Raw genomic sequence first — 13,319 nt, forward strand, 5'->3', positions numbered from 1 at the left:
TGTTCTCATCAGATTTCATAACATATTATACAATTTTTGTAATTATTTTTGTCTCCAAACTTATCTGTGTATGTCACATCTTTTCCTACCCAATAATATTCCCTATAGTTATGAGAAATAATAAATTGTTCTTTATCAGATTATCCAGTGTATAGTTACAGCTAAGTTGTATGTAAAATTGAATTTAGTCCAATTTCTCCCCGTGAAACATTTCAACATCCATTAGATTATCTTCAAAAGATTAAGGAAATATATGACTATCTCTTTGGTTTCTTCCCAGTTAGGTTAGTATCAAACAAAAACCAACAAATAAACTGACAAACACTGTCTTTCAAAACATTTTTTTGACTAGCTGTCTACTTTTTGAATTGGGTAAGAAAGGGATAGTTTTTCACCTTTCACATTATTATTATTAAGTGGTACTTAGTTTAATCTTATATAGTAAAAAATAATTTGCTGTCACTTCTAATTTTGTCTGTAATGTTTTTTATGTTTAAAATACTTCATCCTTACCCCTTTGAATTTTTATCTTTAAAGCCCAATTCAAATGCCATTTCTTCAAGCAAACGTTTGATTCCCACCTACCTCCAAAGCCTCAGTTTTCAGTAATTCCAATCTTGTAAAGCATTACAGTAATTAATATACCTCTCTAAATACAATTATGTTTTGTTTTATATTATAGTAAAGTCCTCTTGCTCGATTATATAAGCTCTATAAAAAAGCAGGATCATCACTTAATCTAAACTTTGCAGATGCCGTAAAGCTCGATATAAGTCACTGGCTTTGCACATAGAATATACTTAAACTAATGTTGAATCAAATTGCAATACATTGTTTCACTGTCTCCGAGTGTTAAAAATATATCAATATAAAAATGCTTACAATTACTCATTATAATAATTGTCTTTGTGAGGGAGTTCAAGTACTATTATCCAAAAATCTGACATTTATGGAAAGTGGTTTGCCCAGTCTTGTTTCACCCTCTTGCTACACTACATTAAAACATTCATAGATTGATGATTTTAAATCAGAATAGTTAGAAATCTAAACATAGATCTCAACATCAAAATGAACAGTTGTGTTAAACATATTGATGAGCTAACCAATCTTTAGGTGCATTGGATTCCATTTACTTAGGTTTTGACCCTTCTCCAAAACTACCCCAAAACTCATGCAACCCTTGTATATTATACAACAGACCATTGGTCAAATTGGATCAAGACTAGAATTTAAGATAAAATTGTCTTTTGTTGTTGTTTTACTTGCACATTGATAAAACAGTAGATCTTTGAGGTACAGCTGTATCCACTGGAATTAGAAGATTTTCTTCAGTTTCTTGTCTTTGTGGTTCGTGCCACACTTGGGATTTCCTCCTGGGAATGCCAGAGTTTGCCAGAATTTGATTTTTTATTTGTCTTCCTCTAAACACTAAAGAAAATGTAAGCAATAAGGCTAATTATAGAATATATGACAGATTATCTTTTACCAGCAGAAAACACAAAATTTACAAAAGAGCAGAAGTTGAAGATGACATTTTTCTTCCAATAGGTATTTTCCCCTTCCCCAGGAAAAGTTCACTTAACTCTGGCAAACCAGTTGAGCCATTTGACAATGCCAAGGACTTGGGTGGTGAAAGACTTCTTTTGTTGCTCTTTCAAGTAGTTGCGCTTTTGCCAGTTGAGGAGCCTACTTTATGGAGGTACCTAACACAAGCAGAGGTAATTTGCCAGTTCATATTTTCATGTATGTTGTTATTTTAGATAATGGGTAAGGGAAAACTGAGCTAGAAAAAAAAGGCTGAATGGTCTAGGAAAATATTGAATTCCTAAGGCTCTTGAGCTTTCTTAATTGCATATTTTTTGGTAGTTAAGTTAGTAGAACAATATTAGTAGTGGCAGATAGGCACAGTCCCTTTTCCACAAATTTGATGATGGCTTTGGTGGTCAGGTTGGAATCAAGGACCAGTGGTTATAGGAACCAGTTCCTTAGTGTTTTGTTTTGATTGAATCAAGCTTGATTTGGTTACATAATGAGTAGTTGTAGTATAGTGAAAGTACTAGTTGTAGTTTTGACCCTGGAAAGTATTGACAGTTTGACTGTGAGGAACTTAATTCTGTGAATCTCACTTGTCTTATCTTTGCCATCAAACCAGATCATCTTTGAGGTCCCTTCAAGCTTCACATTTTCTGAATTCTAAAGTCCCATCCAAAATGATATATGCTGTAATAAGTTTCTTCCCAGATTTTAACAGGTTAGGTTCTAAAGTTCCTTCCATTTCTGAGAACCTATGTCCTATGACTTCTAACGTTCACATGCTACGGATTCTCTCTGATCATACTTTTTAATTGAGGGTTTGGGTGTGTTTTTTTTTGTTTGTTTGTTGTTGTTGTTGTTTTTTTGTTTTTTTTTGTTTTTTTTTTGTTTTTTTTTAATGATTATTGCTGAGTGACTCACATCTTGACTTTACGCCTGGCTTGAATCATGTGGTTTTCATAGACTAGACTCTCTGATAGCCGGAGAACACATAACTTGTACTAGATGGCAGTACAAATGTAAAAGAAACAATTTTTTATTTTTTTGGGGTTTCTAGTCAGCCAAAGTATTTTGTTACCACATTCTTATTTTTGTAAAGGTAGTCTCTCCCTCCTCCCCCCCCCCCCCCCCCCCCCCCCCCCCCCTCCCTTCCCGTTCATTGTTTTTAAATTGAACAATTCATATCCCTTTTTATAAATAAGTTATAAAGGCACAATTAATCTAGGAAATCACTACTGTTCTAGGGCTACTTTAATTTAGGCCTTCTCCATTTTCTTATGCTATCTGAATGCAACCTCATTTCACAGAATGAAGGCTATGTGTACAGACTGGTTAGAACTGGTTGTTGCCATAGGTTTCAAGTTAGAAGGAACAGTTTTAAAAGTTCACATGACAAAAGAGGAAAAATGCCTTTGTCACATGACTTGATAGCTTAATCAACAGAAAGGAAGTTAGCTCTTTCGTAGCTCTTAGGATGCTGTATGATAATTAATTGATAAAAAGGTAACCATTTCTGTTTCTGCTTATTTATTGACATTTAAAAATATATTCTTATGCAGAGATGTGTTCTGAGATTCCTATGCTTAAAAAATTCATTGAAGTGTATTAGTCTTCCCTAGTCACCCAGGTCTTCTAAATTCATTTGGGAAACCTTATTTCTATAATGGAAATGACACACCTTTTTGAGTGTGACCTTTGATGCATGGCTTCTGGTGCCTAACTTTATAGATCATCTTTAAATGAGAGTATGAAATTTTTCCAGGGTAAAATTGTGATTTTTCCTGTTCAATGTTTATGGAAAAAAGATAGACAAGTAATGTCTACTGCCATTAATACCATTTTGATGTTTATAGCTATTATGGAAAAACTTTCTAATGAAAATGCTTTCTAAAAGAGCATTGGATAGCATAAGAAAATGGAGAAGGCCTAAATTAAAATAGCCCTAGAAAAGTTTCAAAGTGTAATGCTTTTTATTGGAAAGGTGTTACGCTTTTTATTGGAAAGGTGTTATATACAGAGGGAGAAAGGGGGAAAGGGTTTATTCACTTCAGTAATTTGAAGGGTTTATTTTGTTGCCTCACTGCGCCGCCTAGAGGAATGCAATATGCAACTATTTGTACTCTTAGAATTCAAAAAAGTAGTGACCCCCATTAACCTATTAACCATTTTTGGCTCTACATATACCTTTTTTTAATGGGAACATATTTCTTTCTCTTGAACAACCCATATTTTCATTGTTTTGGATGTTAACAAAGTAACAAGTTATAATGCTGTGAATTTGCATTCCTAACATGGAATTGTTAGGAACATGAATGATTGCATGATAGATGGTCATAACTTCAACAGTTTGTTTTTTTCCTAAATGTTTTGTATCACTTTAAAAAATATATATTTTTACAGATATTTTCTGTTTCTTATTCTCCCTAGTTATTCCAAGTATTCCTTTTCTTCCCTTTACCACAGAATATTCCATAGGACAAATAGTCTTTTTAGAGAGGGGGTGGAAATCAACACTTCTGATTGCACATGTTTTTGGACTTTTTCAATTTATCAGTGTGTGATACCTGTGGACTTTCTCTATGAAAGGATAGGTTTCAGTGTCTTATCTCTCTTCATTCAAATTCCACTTGATTTTTATAATTTTGTTACATTTCCTTTTGATTTTTTTTGTCATCCTTTTTTCCTTTTATGTTATTGTTACTGTGTTAATGTTAATTATTAGTTCATATAAGTCTTTCTATGTTCTTTATTCACTGCATATGTCATTTCTTACATCATAGTAATATCTTATTACATTCATGTTCCCCAATTATGGGTGTTACATTGTTACCAATTCTTAGCTAGGAGAAACAGTGTTACATAAATATTGTGACTTTTCTTATCAATGATTTCCTTGCTGTGTAATCGCAACAATGGAGTTTCTGGTTCTAAGAGAATGGATGTTTTAGTAACTTTATTTGCATAATTCCACATTGCTTTCTAAAATAATCCGAACAATATATTAGTATGCCTATCTTTCTACAGCTCCTCCAACATTAACTGTTGCCATGTTTGTCATTTTCACCAATTTGTAATAGTCATGTTGATTTTCATTTCTTATTACTTAGTGATTTCGTGCAAATTTTAATGGGATTGTGAATACTTTACAATTCTTTTTTTCCTCCTGAGGCAATTAGGGTTAAGTGACTTGCCCAGGGTACACAGCTAGGAAGTTTTAAATGTCTGAGGTTAGATTTGAACTCAGGTCCTCCTGACTTCAGGACTAATGCTCTACCCACTGTGTTACCTAGCAACCCCTACAATTCTTTTGAAAACTATTCATGTCTTTTGACTATTTATCTTTGAAGAATGCCTTAATTGTTGGGATCTGTTTGTCTTCTGTGTAAGTGGCAGCTAAGTGTCTTAAGTGGCTTGTATATTCCAGAATACATTCTAAATGGATATGTAACCTTAAAATTAAAGATCATACTATTTAAAGTTAGAAGAGAAACAGATCATATACTTGTCAGTTATGAGTAGATTTTTTTTATTTAGCTAAAATAAGATAATAAAAGTAAATTATAAAAGATAACTACTGGGCTTATATCCCAAAGAGATCTTAAATGAGGGAAAGGGACCCACATGTGCAAAAATATTGGTGGCAACCTTTTGTGTAGTGGCTAGAAACTGGAAACTGAATGGATGCCCTTCAGATGGAGAATGGCTGAATAAATTATGGTATATGAATGCTTTGGAATATTATTGTTTTATAAGAAATGGCCAGCAGAATGATTTCAGAGAGGCCTGGAGAGACTTACATAATTGATGCTAAGTGAAATGAGCAGAACCATGATGATTAATTCTGATGGACATGGCTCTCTTCAACAATGAGTTGATTTCAGACTAGTTCCACTTGTCTAGCAATGAAGAGAGCCGTATACACTTTGAGAGAGGACTATGAGAACTGAGTGTGGACCACAACATAGCACTCTCACTTTTTCTGTTATTGTTGGCTTGCATTTTTCCTTCTCAGGTTTTTTTTTTTTTCCTTTCTAGATCTGATTTTCTTGTGCAGCAAGATAACTATAAGTGTGTATACATATGTTGGATTTAACATATAATTTAACATTTAACATGTATTGAATTATCTGCCATTGGGGGGCGGGGTAAAGGAGGAAAAAATTTGGAACAGGTGGTTTTGCAACAAGGGTCAGTATTGAAAAAATTACCCATGCATATATGTTTTGTAAATAAAAAGATATAATTTTTAAAAAGATAAATTTGATTATTTGAAACTAAAAAGCTTTTGCACAGACAATATTAAAATATCTAGAATAAGAGGGTAAGCAGTCAAATGGAAAAAATCTGTCTATTTTCCAATGAGGATTTTGGTATCTAAAATATATAATTTATACATGTTCTTGTTCAGTTGTTCAGTCATGGTTTGGCTTTTTATGACCCCATTTGGAGAAGTAACTTAACCAGCGTCACATAGCTAGTACATGTTAATTTTAGCCCAATTTCTGTCCTAATTACTTTTTCCCTGGGTAATTTATGTTTTCCACTATTAAACATTGGATTATTGAGAACTTGCTTTTAATAATTTATATTTATACATAATACTATGATGTATAGTAAAAAGATTAGGATTGGTGCCTGCTCTCTAGCTCTTAGAAACTTAACAACTCGTAGAATATATTTTTTATTTTTAATAGTATTTCATTTTTCCAAATACATGCAAAGATAATTTTCAACATTGACCTTTACAAAATATTGTGTTCCTGTTTTTTTCTTCCACTCATTTCCTTCCCCCCTATTCTAAGATATCCAGCAATTCAGTATAGGTTAAACATGTGCATATTCATATTGCATATGCATAAAAAATCAGATCAAAAGGGGAAAAAGCACAGAAACTCATAGAATATTAAAGGGGGATGTGTGTATGTGTGTGTTTCCATCCATATGTCCGTCCCTAGGCAAGTCACTCTGTCTCTGCTCCCCTCAATTTTCTGGAGAAGGAAATAAATCATTCAAGTTTTGTCAGGAAAGTCCTATTGGACAGTGTTGGCATGCCTTGTTCTATGGGGTCATAAAGAGTCAGACATGACTCAGTGACTGAACAAAAACAAATATATATGTAATATATTTCTATCTCATTTTATTGTAAGATTAGCTAGGTCAAAAAATACAACTGGTGCTAAATTGTAAAAAGTTAGAATCATCAGAGATTCCTGTAATGTCTTATCCAATGTATATTTAAACAGTAATATTGTCTATAACACAGTTTTTTACACATGAAGGGCACTTTATCCTTGTGGTGCTCTTGAGCACCTGCAGAAGCTTAGCACTCAATTAACCACTAAGATGTTTCATTTTACTTTGGGATATCTTTAATTCTTAGAAGATTTTTCCTTACACGGAGTTGGAATTTACTTTCTTTGCAATGATGATTTTTAAGGGCAAATGAAACAAATCCAAAGGGAAGCTCTTTTTTTATTTGAAAGTAGCTCCCCTGTTCTCTGCCATCCATCCTCCTTCCTTTCCCTACTACCCTTCCATAGGCTGAACAGCTTTAGTTCTTTCATCTAGTCTTATGTCATGAGTTCTAGTTTCCTAAGCATCCTGATCATCCTCTTAAGTATCCCTCCTAAAATGTGGAACCCAGAACTGAACATAAGACTTCGAATATGGTATAGCCAAAAACCAGAATACAATGTCCCTAGTCCTGAAATTTTTGTCTTAATCCAAGATCTGTGATAAAATTAGTTTTTGCTGTTTTTTGTTTTTAATTTTAATTTTTTTTTTAATTGTTATGTCACACTGTTGCCTTTTGGCTTTTATAGACCAAAAACCCTAACTTTTTTTCACAGAGTTTGTTTAGTTATGTCTCCCCTCCCACTTTGTATATCTGAACACAATATCCTTTTACATGTGGTATTAATTATAGAAGTTTATTGAGTGATACTTCATACATTTTACAGAGACGTCATATTTTGACATTTTATTTGTGTACATCTCATCACCCCTAATAGATTATAGTATTTACAAAGATAGAAACAAAGCGTTAATTATATTTTGTTTTTATTGTCCCATTGCCTAACAGAGGACTTTATACAGAGACACAGAGAAAGTACTTAATAAATATTTGTTAAATGATTCATAGAAATAGAGTTAAGCAGCACCAGACCTAGACATGGCTTCAACACTGCTTAGCCACCCCTGTCCCTTTCCTAGGTACAACATGTATTATTTATATGACATGCATTATAGCTAACAATTTTCCTCTACTGTATATTAATTAATTACTAGCAACATAGAAGAAAACTGTTCCTATCTCTGAATTCCTATTTTCTCATTCTCTTCCTCAACCCACCCCACTAAAAGCTACCCACTGTCTTAAGGAATTTCCATTTTCCTACCTCTTTTTTCACTTTCTTCCATTCACCAGTCTCTATTGAGACCTGATCCTTTTCTACAACAATGGCTTTTGCCCATACTTCTTAATTCACTTCTGATTAAGGAGGAATTGGAATACTTCCTGCCCCCATTGACATTTTCACCTGGAAGTCTCCATTAGCACCATCATTCAGTAACCTTTCTGTATTTGAAGTTTATAGTATCAAACATTTCCTTTCAGGCAAGATATTATAAACCAGCCCTCGTCATTCTTCCTTCTCAAGAAGTACATTACCTACAATTTTTTTTTCCTGAGGTAATTGGGGTTAAATGACTTGCCTAGGGCTACACAGCTGGGAAGTGTTAAGTGTCTGAGGTCATATTTGAACTCGGGTCCTCTTGACTTCAAGCCTTGTGCTTTATAAAACATGGTGTCACTTTGCTGCCCCCACATATTTAACCTTTATCAGATTGCTTGCTGTCTTGAGGTAGGGGAGAAGGAGGAAGGGAGAAAAACTTGGAATATAAAATCTAACAAAAATGAAAGTTGAAAACTAACTTTACATGTATTTGGAAAAATAAAATACTACTACTCTTCAGTGTTTGTTCAAACTAATATTCCTACTAACTTCACTTTGTTTCTTCTTAAATCTTAATCCATTAGTTAGCCACTCAATACTTCATTATCTTCAATTCTTACTTCCCTTTCTCCCTTTGACCTTTGATGTGCATTCCTTGCCAAACTTCAGCCTTCGTTTATTCCAAATCCTTTAACTTATCTTCCAATTCAACAGTACAGAGCTGAAGGAAGTCATGGGTACATTATAAATTCATTTTATCTAATTCCAAACAAGCCATCACTGTAGCAAGACAATCTTTTAGTCTTCTCTTATGTACCAATCAGTATTAGAAAAACTACTAGCATAATTGACTGTATCAATAACCAAACTAACAAAAATCATATAACTATCTCAATAGATGCAGAAAAAGACATTTTGATAAAATTCAACACCCATTTCTATTAAAAAAACACTAGAGAGTATAGTAATAAATGGACTTTTCCTTAAAATGATCAGTAGCATCTATTTAAAACCATCAGGAAGCATCAATCATATGTAGGGGGGACAAACTAGAACCATTCCCAATAAGATCAGGAGTGAAACAAGATTGCCCCATCACCATTACTATTCAGTATTATATTAGAAATGTTAGCTTTGTCAATAAGAGAAGAAAAAGATTGAAGGAATTAGAGTAGGAATGAGGAAACCAAATTATCACAAATGATATGATTGGTATTCTTAGAGAACCCTAAAGAATCAAATTAAGGCAACTTTGAGATATCACAACACACCTCTTAGATTGGCTAAGATAACAGAAAAAGATAATGACTAATATTGGAGGAGATGTGGGGAAACTGGGACACTGATGTATTGTTGGTGGAACTGTGAACCGATCCAACCATTCTGGAGAGCACTTTGGAACTGTGCTCAAAAAGCTGTCAAACTGTGTATACCCTTTGACCCAACAGTGTTCCTACTGGGATTATATCCCAAAGAAATCTTAAAGGAGGGAAAGGGACCTACATGTGCAAAATGTTTGTGGCAGCCCTCTTTGTAGAGTTTAGAAACTGGAAACTGAGTGGATGCCCTTCAGATGGAGAATGGCTGAGTAAGTTATGGTATATGAATGTTATGGAATATTATTGTTCCATAAGAATCGATCAGCAGGATAATTTCAGAGAAGCCTGAAGAGACTTACATTAACTGATGCTAAGTGAAATGAGCAGAACCAGGAGATCATTATACATGGTAACATCAGTATTATACAAAGATCAATTCTGATGGACATGGGTTTTTACAACAATGAGATGATTCAGGCCAGTTCTAATGATCTTGTGATGAACAGAGCCATCTACACCCAGAAAGAGGACTGTAGGAACTAAATGAACACAACATAACATTCTCACTCTTTTCTTACTTTTTTCTTTCCTTTTTGATCTGATTTTTCTTGTGCAGCAAGATAATTGTGTAAATATGTATAAATAAATAAATTGGATTCAACATTTTAACATGTATAACATATTGGATTGCTTGCTATCTAGGGGAGGGAGTGGGGGGAAGAAGGAGAAAATTTGGAAAACAAGGCTATGCAAGAGTCATTGTTGAAAAAATTATCTGTGCATATGTTTTGAAAATAAAAGGCTTTAATAAGGAAAAAGATGAAGAGAGGAGAGTTTTTGGAATAGTTTGAGTGAGTGAGGGTAGGGAGTGAGATAGAGAATTAGGGGAGGAATAAAGGGAATGTCTTGCTGCAGGGAGGACCTATTTGAAGCTGATCAACATATATATATATATATATATATATATATATATTTGTAACTTAACTAGTCGGCATCCTAGCTTACTATGTTCAATTCTTCTAAGTTAAAGAAAGGTCAAGGAGATAATTGGTTGAAAGGTGATAGTGTGATAGGAGAACGAACAAAAGATTAGGTACTAAAAAAGTAAACAAAACAAATTAGGTACTAAATTTGAGAAAAATTAATGGTAGTACATATAATACAGTTTACCATGATTTGAATTGGGTGGATGGCCCTGGATGATCTCCTTTCCTGGACTTCACTCCTAATCACTATTTCAGGAAAACATCCATCATGCTTTGTCTTAATTTCATTACCTCCTTTTCAGTCTCCTTTCAACTGTCTTGCCCACCCCACTTGTATACATTTTCTTTAATGTTCTCTGGTAGTTATTCCCAAGGTCTGGAACTTTGAGCTTCAGTCAAATCAATTCTGCTACAATATTGTAGATATAGATGGGATGTTTCAGTACCTTGTACCTCCAGAGATTCAAATCTCATTGGCTTTCTGGACCACAGAGGATTCTCCCTGGCAATGTAGTTTTCCCCAGCAGATTGTAAGCTCCTTGAGGGATGGGACTATCTTTGTGTTTGTTTTTTTATTTGTATCCCTAAAGTTTAGCATAGTGCTTGGCTCATAGTCAGCACTTAATAAACATTTCTTATCATTAATTTTTAATTCATTCACTAAAGCTCAGTGATTTCCTTTCTTAACCAGATATCTTAGTTTCTGCAGGATGCCTTTCCAGTTTCCTAATAAGCAGGAAGCAAAATCCTTTTTAACAAATAATAATAGTTGTGATTCTGCAGAGGGTGACATAAAAAGATTTTGGGTCTCTGTCACAGTCTGTACTATCTCTCCTCACCTCAACTTATTTTCTGAATAACTTTAACTTACATGTTTCCTCTTCAGGTATGCCATTCTAAATCCAAACTTTTCTTTTCTCTCTCTCACACACACGTACATGTGTGTGTGTGTGTGTATTTTAATGTTTTGATTTCTTCCAGTTACATGTAAAACAATTTTTTACATTTCGTTTTAAAACTTTTGAGTTCTAGATTTTCTCCCCCCTCCCTACTTCCACCTTCCTTTAACCAAGCACATGTGAAAATATGCAAGATATTTTCATAAAAGTCATTTTATGAAAGAAAACATATATTCCTTCCCAAAAAATCCTCAAGAAAAATAGTTTTAAAAAGAATAGTATGTTTCAACCTGTATTCAGATACAATCAGTTTTAACGGTGGTATGCATCTTTCTTTCTGGGTATGCATAGCATTTTCCATCATAAGTCCTTCAGAATAATCTTGGATCATTGTGCTGCTGAAAATAGCAAAATCATTTACAGCTAATCATCCCACATCATTGCCATTTCTTTGTACGTAGCTCATTTCACTTTTCTTGATTTCATGGAGGACTTTTCCAGGTTTTTCTGAAAGCATCCTGCTCATCGTTTCCCAGTAATGCTATATTGTATTATTATTTTATATTAACAATAATATTTCATCATAATCACATAGCACAATTTATTGTCATTCCCAAGTAAATTTCAATTTCTAATTCTTTCCCTTCCTTCTTTCATTCCTCTTTCTTTCTCTCTTTCCCTTTTTCTTTCTTACTCTTACTCTCTTTCTCTTCTCGGATACATGCCTAGTAGTGGTATTGTTAGCTTAAAGAAAATCCATGTTTTTATAGCCCTTTGGGCATAGTTTATCAATTGGGGAATGGCTTTTTTTTTTTTTTTTTTTTTTTTTAATAAATTAGAGTCAGTTTACTATACATTAACCAGACTAGCACCTTTCATGTTTCCCCACTTTGTCACCTTTGGCCCTGCAATTCCTTACTTAGCCCTCTCTTTCATCTTTTCTCTGAACATTCTATCTTCCATTGTCTTACTCAAGTACTACCCCTTCCATGTTGCCTTTTATGATTTTCCCATGTTTTGTTTCTCTGATCCTGTTCCTGAACTTAACATAGCACTTTGATTGTAAATCTTTCACATTCAACTCTCTTGGGGGGTTGGGCAGAGGGAATGATATATGTTCAAGACACATATTTAAATTTAGTCTGTATTATTAATATTTTCTTCATTATTTGAAACTAGATAATGGATAAAACAATAAATCAAGCTCTGCCCTGAAATATTTATCCGTTTCCAAGATATAAAAATTTAACAATTGCCAGACAGTTCAAGCAGATTCTAGCACATTCCTAACCTAAATACAAAATGCCACCATCAAGTTGCCCCTTGAACCATTAAATGCATCTTAAAAATATCTAGATTTTCAAAAGATATGCTTTATGCCCAAAGGGCTATAAATTCTTGTATAACCTTTGACCTAACAAGACTTCTGTTAGGCACGAATAACAAAAGAGGTTTTTTAAAAGGGAGGAGGGGAGAAAAGGACCTATATGTACAAAAATATTTGTGGCAGCTCTCTTCTCAGGGCATACAACTGAGAATTGAGGGGATGCTCATCAATTGGGGAATGGCTGAATAAATTGTGCTATATAATTGTCATGGAATATTGTTGTTCTATGGGGAGTAATGAGCAAAATGCTCTTGGGGGGAAAAACCTGGAAAGTACTACATGAAATCAAGAAAAGTGAAATGTAAAAGCAATGTTCCAAGATGACCAGCTGTAAGATTTTGTTGTTCTCCGTAGTTCAGTGATTCTCAGTTACTCTGAAGGATTTATGATGACAAATCCTGTCCTGTCCATACCCAGAGAAGAAACTGATTATTATTATTGATTATGAATCAATACTTCTCCCCCCCCCTTTTTTTTTTTTTTTTTTTACTTTACTTTTCTTGAGAGTTTTTTAAAATTAGGGTAGATCTATATTTTCTTTCACAGCATTACTTTTATGGAAATGTTTTGCATAACTTCATATGTGTTTCTTAATGGGGGGTGGGGATAGGAATAAGGGGAAGACTCTAGAACCTAAAAGTTTAAAAAAAAAATGTTTAAAGAACTGCTTTAAATGTAATTGGGAAAAATGCTAAATATGGGGTATCTAGATCTAATCATCTCTACTAAAGTCTAAGCTC

The 13,319-nt window shown here is 33.8% G+C and overlaps 1 protein-coding gene across 5 annotated transcripts in view; it reads left to right on the forward strand.

Moving 5' to 3' along the window:
* The window catches only part of GATAD2A (GATA zinc finger domain containing 2A), a 215,661-nt gene that overhangs the window by 167,654 nt on the left and 34,688 nt on the right, over nt 1-13,319 (forward strand). The window lies entirely within an intron of this gene.

The sequence above is a fragment of the Sarcophilus harrisii genome, chromosome 1, assembly GCF_902635505.1.
Source record: "Sarcophilus harrisii chromosome 1, mSarHar1.11, whole genome shotgun sequence".
Taxonomy (NCBI): Eukaryota; Metazoa; Chordata; class Mammalia; order Dasyuromorphia; family Dasyuridae; genus Sarcophilus; species Sarcophilus harrisii.